Raw genomic sequence first — 12798 nt, forward strand, 5'->3', positions numbered from 1 at the left:
CGAATGCTGCGAAAAATATTGCCAAAGGTGACTAAACTATATCGTGAAAATAAAAATAAAACGTCTGCAAATTCGGGCTGGTCGCGGCAGTAGCATTTATGAGGACAATCGTTCGCGGTAAATTTCTGGCCACGTGGTCAAAACTGTCACATGATCCAGTAAAGCTATGGGCGGCACAAATCGGTGGTTGGCTCTATAAAACTATCACATTAATAACTGCAGTGCGCGCCCTCCGTTTGAGATATACGTCAGTCTGAGAAATATGCCGAGAAATGAGTAGTGGAGAGAGTACTATGTGCGAAGAAAAGGGAGAACGGGTCCTGTGGCTGATGTCAGAGGGAAGTGTGGACACATCTCCCGAAGAATCTGCAGGAAAGCTCGGAGAAAACTTTAGACAGCGCTGCCGCCGGTGGAATTCTATCCAACTCCCAGAACTTGACTGTGGAAGCACCGCCAACGGTCGGATGCTGTATCGCAGGGATTTACCCAGCACCGCACCCTCCCCAATGCCGCAGAGATCTTGAAACGCCCCTCTCCAAAAGAAGACGAAGAAAAAAAATATACCCGCCAGAAAGCTCAGCAGACCAGCAGGACGTGGTTGTCACACATCCCTTATACGGGACACCATCACCTCCTTCCCCTAGCCCCATCAAGATGAAGATCCCTGCTGTATCCACTAGGCTTCCTTGCCTGTGATGAATTTTCCACTCTTTAGTGCAGTACGACCATTACGACAGCACGAGTTTACCTCCTCACTTTCCGGCACGTTTCATTGGGCGCAATTCTTACCGCGCATTACTTCTAAATGTTAGTACATCTAAAGTAATACAATACATACACAGATGTACAAGTGGTCGTGTTAATATTTGGGGATTAATAGGCCATTTGCAAAAGTTCCAGGGAGCAGCGTGCGCCCTGGGAGGGCATGCCGGGAAATGCTGTGCAAAACGACAGCGACGGTGCATACACCAGTACGACGACGACGACGACGACGACGATAGGAGACGATAGCAAATCGCTGTCGTTTAGAATTTCCGGGAACGCCCTCCCAGGGCGCGCGCTGCTCCCTGGAACTTTTGCAGATGACCAATTAATTCCCAGATATTAACACGGCCACTTGTACATCTGTGTATGTACTGTATTACTTTAGATGCGCTGACATTTGCAGGTATCAGTAACAAGTGGTAGTCACAAGTATTGTATTCTCGTATTTAGATGGGCACGACCACGGGGATTTGTGATCTGCCATTCAATGAGGAAAAACCTCAAAAAGAAAGCAAAGTGACCTAACTAACGTAGTTGAGGCAATCAAACATACAAGGACATACATGGGACCTAAGGCCTCACAACATCATACATCATGCTACAATTAAGCTGTGGCAGTTGGAAAAAATGAACTAAATGCACTGAAAATGCAGTGAGGTTCGAGTCCACACCCTCCGATAAGCAGCATGGTGCAGCCGGTAGCACCTCTGACCTAAAATGTCCGACGGTGTGGGTCCGGATCATGCAGCTGGTCTCTTCCAGCAACTTCCATTCTTTCATCGCTCTAATCCAAGCCGCACGCTTACAATCGCCCCGTGATATTGGCATGCGACAACGCAACTTAGGTTTGGTTAGGTTAGTACAACCAGTCGCTTTCGCCGGAAAAGCATAGCGACTTGGCCACAATTCAATTCGCCCTCTCGCGGATGGGAAAGTTATCGAATCTGTGCCGGCAACATTCGCCCTCTTTCAACGTCTCCCTCTGAAACTCCCTCTTGAACCTTGCGCGAAGTGAGGAGCGTTTAAGTGCACTTTTCTACCTTGCTCTTCATCCGGAACAGTTCTGCTTCGCATTAGACGCCTGCACTAGTGCAAAAACCATTTTAGTTCATCTTACACTGTGTATTTTACGAACGGAATCCTCCCTGCATTGTAGGTCAAGCTCGCCTGCGAGCAAAATTTTCACGTACAAGTGAAAGGAAAGTAAAGCCAGCCGTTCTAAACGAAAACGAGGGAAATGTGACCCAGTTGGAACGCTTTTTGGAAGCAGTCCAGAGTGCATGCAACGACAGATTTATGCCAGTTGTAAAGCTGATCGTCGCGGAGACGCCACATTCGGAGACCGTCCTCGTAAATCTCGGCGAATGTTCAGACCCCAGACAAAACAAACAAACGAAGGTCGTTTGGATACGAGGAGCAAAGTCCAGGAAACTTAAAGAACGTAAACGCGGGGGAATAGAGGGAGACAGCGGCACGGCCTATGCTGTCGATGTCAAGACACTGAAACTTGAATTGTGCACGATATAGTAGTACTATATGCAGTCTCGACAGTGCGCATGATAACAGTGAAATGTAATGAAATGAGAACTCGCGATATCTCGATTCTATGTTTACGATGTTTACCATACTATGTTTACGATAACTTTATAAGGGCACTAAAAAGATATGTGAGTGCGAGCTGTACAGTTGCTTGAAATGACCTTAACGTAAAAAGTTTCTCGCTTAAAACTACTTTTGTTCTCTTCAGATTTCTTTCGACATGTCGCATAAATTTATCTGTGTTTTGTTTTTGTAGTTCGGAATACCATAACGACAACGATATGGAGCACAGACCCGTCCATTATGCTCTGATGGACCAGCAACTTCATTAACGTGAACGATTATTTTGAAAAGCGGCAGTGAAGTTCACTCATTGAAATAACTATTAGCGTGATGTGCTTAATCACTGTTCGATCTGTTACTGTCACTGAAGCGTGATATACGTTGTACTCCACGCAAATTTGCCCCAATAGGTAAAGTACCGTGCAAATTATTGAGAATATTGGCTTAAATTGGGGAATGCGTATTTTCTTCCGAATACATCCTACGGCATCAAACTGTCTGCTAACCTAGATTATGAGTCTTCTATGAGAACAATTTTGACGACATGTATCAGAAAGTTACGTCACTGGTCCCTAAATTAAAGAAGGTGTTGTTGTTGTTGTTGGTCGTGGTGGTGGTGATGGTGTGGCGATCTGCCTGCCGAGCGATTTCTGAGCGATCCAGGCCATACGAACGATGAGAACCCCCCCCCCCCCCCCGCCTCCCCCCCCCCCAAAAAAAAAACACTGAGAGAGCATGGTCGCTGAACGCAGACTTGGAAGGTGTTGGAGAAATGTGTTGGAATAAGAATAGAAGGACGAGCACAACACAATTCTCGCAACGGCTGGTTGCATACATCAATTGAAATGGCAGTTGAAGAAAAGGCAGTTGGAGAAAAATGGCATCCCACTAGAGGGTGTCCTAGAAAACGTGCGGTCAACAGCATTTGTTCTTATTAGGTTTTTGCCACCTCCTAATGTGAATGTCATGTACTTCAAGTTTAATTATGTAAATATTTGCGAACTGAACGCGGAAATTTGCCAAGTAAAGGTCACTTTTTTACCCCACCAAAATGAAGAGCGTGCCGAATTCACTCAAATTCATGATAATTCACAGTGATGTTCACGAGCTATCCCATCGGAAAAAATAGCCGAATATCATGCTTTAATCACAACCGTCCAACCATGCTGGATCACAACCGTAAGAGCGGGACCTGTCCCGCCTAAGTCAGGACGTCTGGTCACATTAATTTACTTTAGGTTTATGTTATATGCCTCCCTCAAGGGGGAATGTATCACATTTTCCTTTAAAAAATGTGTAAAAAATGATTTTTGCAGTTAATTACGTATGCAGGTATCGTATTGTATGATTTGTGCATCCGCTGGTTTATAGGAGTATGGAAACTGTTGCAAAAAGTAATGCCAGGAGGAGTACAAATTAGGATTACATGCCCTCGGATACATATCCGCACAAAAAGTGCGAGCCGAGCGCGCAATCCTGGTGGTGCACGTGAGCTTCAAATCTCGGGGGCAGGGGGGGGGGGGGGGCTTCACGTTTCACTAGCAGACGATTCACGGCAGCCAATCAAAAGTGCTCCGCTGATCTCGCGTCCTAACACGCGATGAGCAGTTGGGAGAGGTTGCTGCCGTTGCGCGCATTCTTTCCTACGAATTTTCTCAGGAAATTCGCAGTTCCCAAAGCAAATATCTTGGGCGTGACAGTCGCCTACACTACTGACTCTGTTAAACTACAAGAGAGCTTATCAACGCCTTGCAATGAAATAGGGAATCTATTCTATTGTGACCATAAAACGACGCAAGAGCAGGCTACAAGACCTAAGGAGCGCGTTGGTTATGGTCTTAGATATGCACATTTGTAGAACGCCATAGGTCACGTGTGATCCGTCCTTGTGCCTTGTTGCGTTCTTAAAATATGCAGCAAGGGCAATCGTCGCCCTTGTTGTTCACTCCGGGCACGTTCAAGACAGGATGCAAAGATGCGGTGATTTCTTGGAGGACTGCTGAAGAGGTTGTGCAAGAAGCGTCACTTGCATGTCTACAAAATGCCTCGTCGCCAAGCGCTTTGCTGCTGCAGGCGAGCACCAGTACGTGCCAGGAAAAGCGAATAAATCCAGCACCCGATATAGTACCGCATGAAAGAGGACCCGCACCTGGGCCAAGCGTTACACATGAGGTACAGTCCTCAACCAGCAGGTACAGTTCGCGACCACTGCGAAATTCAAACGGTACAAGGGCTCGGAGACCCATCCGTACCCGCTAGGTACCTTTTAAGCGCGATCTATAGCAGCTGTACCTCATGTGTACCGCGTGTTTCCGGCGCATGAGTACGAACGCCGTCTCACGATATCCATGCGCTGCAAAAATATTTCGTGTGATTCCGAATACCACTCAATAAATGCCCTTATGCAGCAGTGCCGTAATGGATGAGCACCATCATTCTGTCAGAGAAGTGCAATAACTAGAACCCGTGACCGTGAGGGATCGCACGTTTGGGAAGAATGCGTTTCTTGCAACCGCTGCAAATCAGTTTGTTTTGAAACGTCGGGGAGCGAGGACGAGTCTGCTCGGTCTTCGAAGAAATTCGTTCGACGCTTTCAAGATTGGAGTCATTTAAGGTGCGTATTATACTCTGAAGTAATTATTCGTCTGCACGACGCATTTTCGTTTATCTTCGCTCTGATTCCCAGTGGTCCTGATCACTGGCAGGCAGGACACAACGACTGAGGGACGGAGACAACGAACTTTGTGCTTCATGCACGAACGTTGATGCGTGAATTAGAGGAGCATAGATTGCACTTTGCACCTGGATTACACAAGCAAGTAGGCATGTTTTTCAGGCAAGCTATTTCGGTTGTTGGATTTTATTTTCTCCTAGGTTACGTCCAGGCGATGTCGTAAATGGGTGAGTCAATCGTCTACTGTGGTTGGTGTTACGTTCTGCAGAAGAAACGGAAGTTGGGGAAGAACAGCAAACCACAGGTGTGGAAGAGATAAAGAAGCGTGACCACAGAGCAGCTGCAATGGTGAAGGAGAGATGCAGTGGTCATCGTTCATCCATATTCGTTGTGCCCCGTGTGTTCGGCGTTTGTGCATCATGACAATACACGCTCGCGACGGACAAGCATCACCCCTGAAATGGATATAATTTTCGAATAAAGGTATTTGTTTGTTATATTTATCGTGCAGCGTAGCTTCCTGGGGCTGTTAATATATCGTGGAGGAGGGGAACCACCCCGACGGGTAGGCCTAAATCGCTGCGCACTATCCGTTACATGTACTGCATGTGAGGGCGCATGTACCTCTTAATTTTAAGAGGTACATTTTTTAAAAAAATGTACCTCTTGGCCAAGCGGTGCTTAACCGTTACATATGCGTTACCTGATTTAGAGTGAGGCACGAGGTGAGCGTGACGCAAGGATCTCTGTCGCTCACTTAGTTTCATCTTCTGCATGCAGATGGAATGATATCATCAGCTGTCCCAATACGTGTCCGCCTATGAATAACCCGTAATTCTATATTTCCTGCAAAGGGGTCTCCCCCAGATCCTAGATGAGCATACAGGGAAGCAAGCTTCGTAGGATCTTGCGTTCGCCACGAGAGCCCGTTATCGCTGACCAACCTAGAGAGTGGAACAAAAGTAGACTTCGGAAAAAGTAGGAAGGCCTGTCGCCGGCCAAAACTTTGGGAAGTGATTTACAATGTCGAGAACCATTCTGCGAAAAGAGACGGATACGGTAGTGCAGCACGTGGGCTACTATTATGGGGTTAAACTGATTGCAGTGGGTGCAGGAAAGAATATCGCCGGAAGGGAAAGTACCCGCAAAAGATGACATATGACGAGATGTAAGCTGTGCTTTCTTTCTTTCTTCTTTCTTTTATTGTAGTTGTTGTTATTGCAGTACAGGCGTATAGCTATTCCTAAAATGGCGAAGTCGTTGGGGAACTCCTTGCGGATATTACCAAAGTTTATTTTTTTAGGTGTCGAAACTGCATTGTACTTTTTGTCTTCTTCCCGTAATTATTGTACAACACAAATACCAGCATATACACTGTAATGAAAAAAGAGAATAACGCAAGATGTTTAATTTATAGAAGACGCCTTTTCCTTCAATTGCATTCACACTTTTCAGCATTAAATATTAAAGGCGCGCTGTGCAGGCGAACTTTTTCTGCTGTCTTCTTGTGATCAGGACATTTCACGTAGAGGCTCACTAGCCCTGTTTGATGGTGCATAGCCTACCTACACTATAGCGTACACTAGCATCCACGATAAAAGACACTGCAACTGTTTCCCATATCAGGTGTTTTTTCTCTGTTCCAATCTTCCCGAGTCGACAGGAATAAAATGCGAAGATGTTTACGATACATCACTCTTAGAATAAACGCCGAGCAGACACGTCAGTATGCTCCATTGATCCAAAAATACGTGTTCACGACGAGAGTAGCAGTGGAGAGGGGAGCACGCTTGATTTTTCAGGCGGCGATGAAGAATGCGCTTCGAAGGGTGGCAGTGAAGGAATGCGGCTGCTGCAGGGGCAGTCGCATCAGGGAAGGTGCGCGCAAGCTGCCAAGGTTCACGCCGCTTCTGCGACGCTATCGGGCGCCCTCATCTGCTTAGGCAAGCACAGCGTCAGGATGCATGCCAGAGTGGCTTTTAGCGGCCCACTGACAAATTCGCTGCCGTTGCGCGCAAGCTGGTAACGCGTCGTCCCACAACTGAACTGTTCCCCATGAGACACCAATTACTTTGTTGACAACAGCACCTTCACGTACCATTGAATGTTGCATCGATACATTATCTTTCTTACTGCTTAAGCGGGGTATACACTGTCGTAATGGCAGCTGTACATTATGTGTGGAGGAAGTATAGAGCTTGGCAAATACTTTCACTGAATATTTTCTTTTAAAAATTGTGAAGTAAGTCCAAGGGTTGCTGACATGCCTCGACACTTTCTGAAGGCAACAAATTTGGGTACAAAGTTCCTTCATCAATCTCTCACCTTCTCGTTCTCGTTGCGTCACTTCCCAATCTCCTTCTAACCACAACTGAACGCGTGGAAAGCCCACAGTCGCTCATTTATCTGCTCTCTGTTTGCATGCTCCTGGTTAAGGACTTCCACTTTCTGGACATCTCTTACATCTGTTACATAGTGGACAGTCCAAAGACGGAAGGGGGGGGGGGTGGTAATGACTGAATCGGCTCGCCGTTGGTGGCCACGCAGACGTGTGCAACGCCACCACTATAGCAAAAACAAGGAGTAGGATTAGGATGAATGGTGGAGATGTGTAGAGGGTGCGTGAGTTCCTCGTGGAGTGCAAAGGCCTAGAGGTGTCGTTAAGCAAGACGCGCCTCCAAACCAAACCAAGACCAAAAACACAGCTTCACCGCATACCATGCTCCTAGCCAACCATCATCTCGAATGACAACGTTGTCTCCCTTGATGAAAATAGAGGGCGCGGGGAGGGGGGGGGGGGGGGGCTTACGTCATTTTTGTAGCAATTATGCACTGCCTTATGACACAGAAATGACGTGCGCTCTTGCTTCCAGCAAATCAGGGGAAGGAACGATGTCATTCGGGATGATGGTTGGCTAGGACCGTGCTATGTGGTGAAGTTCACTTTTAGGAGCGCAGTTACGGAAGCATCGTCATTGCGTCGCAGTTGCAACGCGTTTGGCATAGCTAGCGTCACCGAGCGGTAAGATTCCTCTAAATTATAGCACATTCAGCGATGTGGAATCAATACCTTTCCAATTAGTGAAACAGGTACCGAAATGTAGGCGGAACCCGGACCTCCAGGGAAATCATTAATCCAGGGCAAATCCCATGCACTGTACGTATCTATTAAGCTGGGATGAACGCGATGAAGCAATTTGAGATACAAATGAGCAGTTTACATTAAGATGCAGGAGTCTTCAAAACGTCTTTGTGTCTGAATCGGTCTCCAACCACGGTGAACGTTCGTTAATAAATAGTTCATGCATTGATCAACGTTCCGTGTGGCTGCCGTGCTCGAAAAGACTGTCTTAATTACGAACTTAAGGGTAGCGCAATTCTTTTAACTTACCCGTGGCATCTGTTTTAAACATTGCTGTAACTTAATGTAAACGTTCTTGCGCTTCACTGCTACTGCTTCATTAATTTTCTGAATGTTCAATGAGTTATCACACAAAATAGTGAATCGGAAGTCACTGTCTTGGCTGCAGTACATTCATTTTCACGCAGCTACGAATACGGCTAAGGCAGTAATTGACCGATTTTGATTTAGTCGTCCGAGCTTAATTATGTTGGGAACAGGCACCTCGCTCGGGGCGGCGGAATAAATGGATTAATTAATCCCGAAAACCAACTTACACGGTCGTATTAATTCGAACTTTCGGACTGCGCATAATTGAGTTTCTCACAGACTGCACTAATTTCGACTGCAGTGAGTCAAAAACAAAACACAATCCGAAATATCGTTGGTAAGATGGTCTGCTAAGCGAATTTAAACTAAATTGCGCCCTCACCAGTGTGCAGACAATCTATTCTATTCTATTCGGTACTTCCCAAGCTCACGGTAGGTCGAGCTCTATGACCTCGAACAAAATATCCCACATTCTCAGTCTGCCCTGGAAGCTGTAGTGCATGGTGTTGGGGAAACGAACTTATGAGAGGACTTTCTTCTGCACAAACGCGAAGAACATCATTTCGTACGTGTTTTCAGTCTCTGGGGTCCGATCTGTAAATCACGTGAAGGCAGGGATTTCCCTACACTCCCCGTGTGCGCGTGTGTGTGTGTGGGGGGGGGGGGGGGTACACAGCCCTGGGTTTTTGTAACCACCCTCTGAAATTTCTCAGATTGCCCAGTACAGCTCGGCTACCAATGCATCTACCTATAAACATCTGTCCAGAAATATATACCCCCTTTCCCTGCGCTCCCAGCCTTGTGTCGTTCCCCCACGTACGGTGTCAGCTTACTTCTTGTTTGTTTATATGTGGTCACCGTTTCTCTCTGAAGTTACGTTGCCACAAACACATCCCTACTGTGCCGACACCTGTCTGTCTGTTTCAACGAAATCCGCGGACGGCATCTCACTACATGTGAGACACCTACTTCCGAGGGCATTTAGCCTTTAGAGCTCTACTTCACACGGAGGAGGCTAATAAATCAAGAAGCCGTTTGTCAAGAATCCCCTGGACGAAATCTATTCGAGGCGGCGGCAAAGTTGTCTCCACAAATCCATGCATTACTTCGTCGTATGGCGAACTTGCGTTTCGTGCAGGGGCAATGGCGGGCTTCCATTAATGACAACGAGAATGAACCACGAACGCAAGAAGAGAAACTATAATCTTATCAATTACAGAGAAAATGGGCTAAGTCTATGAAAGAGAAGCCGCCGAACGCCTTTCCAAGCACAGCAGAAGGGGGCGAAAGTTTCGTGTGCATCAAAGGGAGAAACTCCTTCTCGAATTAGCTTTTGGAACAACGATGTTCGGAGACGACGTCCCGTGCCCGTTTTCCCGTGATCTGCTTGCGACGGGGAACAAAGCAGCATCGACGCAAGCACAGTCGAGCCCGTGCGCTCTCTGAACAACGTTGAGCTCATGTTTCCTTTCCGGTCGCTGGAACTTGATGCGCTCTACATGTGCTCGACAAAGCGATTGCGCCCTGATAGCGACCGACTCCGACAACTTCGTTTGATTCGTCTGGGAGCGACTGCCGCGTTCACTGCAGGGGCACCTGCTTAATAGATACGAGCTTAATTACAAGGACAGAGTGCGCGAGCATGGCCGAACGTTGCACAATGCCATCTTTCTCTGCAATATCCTCTAACAATGACGTTGAGCTAACGAGGCCTCGTTGGGCTGTCTGTGGTCTAGTGTCTTTTGTACAGGGGAGGATGTCATTGTGTGAGGTCTGTTTATCGTTGCTCTTTCATCGGTAGATTCTGTGCGATTCATTACAGCACACGGGAGCTGAAAAGGGAAACACTGTGAGTTGGAGTTCGAATAATAAGAAGAATATGGAGATGGTGGAGATTTTGCTGAGTGCATAATGAGGCCTGGAACTACAGCACCCGCATGTAATAACAAATGTTTAATCGATGCGTTATTTTGATTGCGGCGCTATTTTCGCGCTTATTCCTTGTTCGGCTCTCCCACAATTTCAGTTTCCTTGGTTTCCAGATTGGTTGGTTGGTGGCGTTATCTTGCCCAACGGTCTGCCTGCCCATATGCCCGCATGCTGCCCCATGTTTTTAGTGCTGCATTTTTCTGTAAAAGGGATTGAGTATATGTATAAGGTATAGCTATACCATGTCCTACATGTCCTATACAGTCCTGTTTCTCGTACCATCCATACAAAACCTTTTCGAAATTGCACTTACCACCGCAGTGCTAGCTAAGGTGTTCGCTGTACTCAGTTAAAAGGAACGTCAACCACGTTTCTGAAGAAATTTCGGAAATTCTTTTCTGTCGTATTGTAATCCGTGTCCTTTTCCTTTGTTTTTTCTGTTTCCTACAGCTCATTTGCTTGTTCGATCACCCCCCGTGTTCCCTCGTCTATTCTTTTCAGTTGCAATTAATTAAAGTTAGCAACTTGTCCACATCCAAATCACTGTTGGAAATATGATAGGGACCTTGCCGGAACTTTTGGAAGCGCACGCAAGAAATTCATCAATGAAAATGCAGCCAGATTTAATGAGTCCCCTCTCAAAACTGCTTTTATAGTTCCCGCTTTCGTAAGTAAGTATCTCAGAGTATTTTTAAAGAAAAATTTTGTAAGTATAATAACTAATAAAATATGTAGAACAAACAAAGCTGCATAAGCCTCAGCTTCCTACTCTCCACATTCAACTCCAGCACACTCATATGGAGCAAATTTCATTTTTTATTTTCTTTTTGGTCATTTTCTTTTTTCCTGATTTCTGCTTCACATTTCAATGGCTCTTTTTCGTTCCTCCTTCAAGCAGTCTCTCAGTAGCCATTTTAGGTGCGATGGAATGTACGGACCCATATTTGTTAAGCGACCATCTGCACATTTTTATCATTATACATCCATGTTCGTCTTGAAATTCACATAAAATACGCAACGATTCGTTTCATCCGACCTGCATTGTTTGGTGCAAAAAAATCACCCTTTGATTCGAAGTAATTTAGAGGAATTCGAAAGCAGGTTTAGCAAGCGTATAGTAAGCGTTTAGTAGCGTAGCATGTATTCTATATTATCGCCATTTGTTTGTCTTGTATAGACAACTGCACCTTTACATCCGACAAGACGACCTTGTGATATGCTGTGCATCGCTGCAAGCCGCAACATTTTTTTTTTGTCGTCCATGCTCGTAAAGCCGAACGACAGCAGTTAATCCACTCGACCCAGCAGTGAATCATATTTATCAAGTGGCCTGGCAAGGAAACAACGCCTGCAGACGAGACGGGACCAGCGCCGTTCTTCATAGCAGAAAACGCGTACAAGCTCATTTATCTTCGACGTCGAGAAAGAAGCAGACAACTTGGCAACATCGCTTCATTCAAGAAAAGCCCTGAAGCCCCCCGCGCTGTCCACTCGAGAGGAAGTGTATGACAAGAACGCTGCTCCGTCAGAAATAGCTGTCATAGCTAAAACATGACGCCATGGTCTTGTATAACGTAGCCTTATCCGGAGTGAGTGGCTAATTGAGCAGACTGTACGGTGGCCGCAAAGAAGAACTTTGAAATAATCTATATGTTATTCCAACACATATATTAGCATATTTCTTCTCTTAAAATCGTTCTCGCCATTATCGTGTGAAAACTCGGATTCTAGCCCAGGGGGAGACGGCATCTATGGTTGATAGCAACTATAGATAGATTCAGATTAGAAAAAAAAAAGTAAAGCTCGTAACGTTCAGCACCTATTAGAGGTGCTACCTGCTCCACTTCGAGGTATACATAAGCACACACCGGGACCGGAAAGAAATAAAAGAAAAATACACTGTAAGATGTCCTACGCGGTTTGTGCACCGAATCGGCACCAACGCCAGTTCTCTTTCACTCTTCAATGATACAGTAATTAGACCGTATTGGTTCAGGAAGGCAGCTATAAGAGTGATGGCTAGTCTTTGATTACGGGAATTATCCGAAGGACCCAAAAGCTGAGCCATAGAAGCTATACGGGAGTGGTTCAAGCATAGCAGCTAGTTTTATAGCAACATCCACTAGAAATGGTGGCTTTATAAGTTCATGTGAATGACTGGGAGGTGGTGGCTTCCGAATCCTGTCACCAGCTGGGCTTTGTGAGATTTTCCATTTGTTTTCCGGCAGACGTTCAAGGCAGACGTCATCATCCTTCCCCATAAAGTCGGCCCAGGACACTTCTAACCCGCCTCTGCCTCTCTGTCTCGCATTTGCTGTCCTCCTTCCATCTGCCCAACGTCTGCACATTGCTCATAGCTACATATATTTCGCGGTGC

The 12798-nt window shown here is 46.1% G+C and overlaps 1 protein-coding gene and 1 long non-coding RNA gene across 2 annotated transcripts in view; one reads left to right on the forward strand and one right to left on the reverse strand.

Moving 5' to 3' along the window:
• Positions 1 to 12798, reverse strand: part of LOC135385584 (connectin-like) — a 156977-nt gene that overhangs the window by 5913 nt on the left and 138266 nt on the right. The window lies entirely within an intron of this gene.
• LOC135385585 (uncharacterized) lies at positions 4873 to 5540 on the forward strand. Its single transcript, XR_010420451.1, has 3 exons — positions 4873 to 4981; positions 5054 to 5186; positions 5242 to 5540. It is a non-coding gene; the product is annotated as an uncharacterized LOC135385585 (long non-coding RNA).

The sequence above is a fragment of the Ornithodoros turicata genome, chromosome 2 (genome assembly GCF_037126465.1).
Source record: "Ornithodoros turicata isolate Travis chromosome 2, ASM3712646v1, whole genome shotgun sequence".
NCBI classification, from domain to species: domain Eukaryota; kingdom Metazoa; phylum Arthropoda; class Arachnida; order Ixodida; family Argasidae; genus Ornithodoros; species Ornithodoros turicata.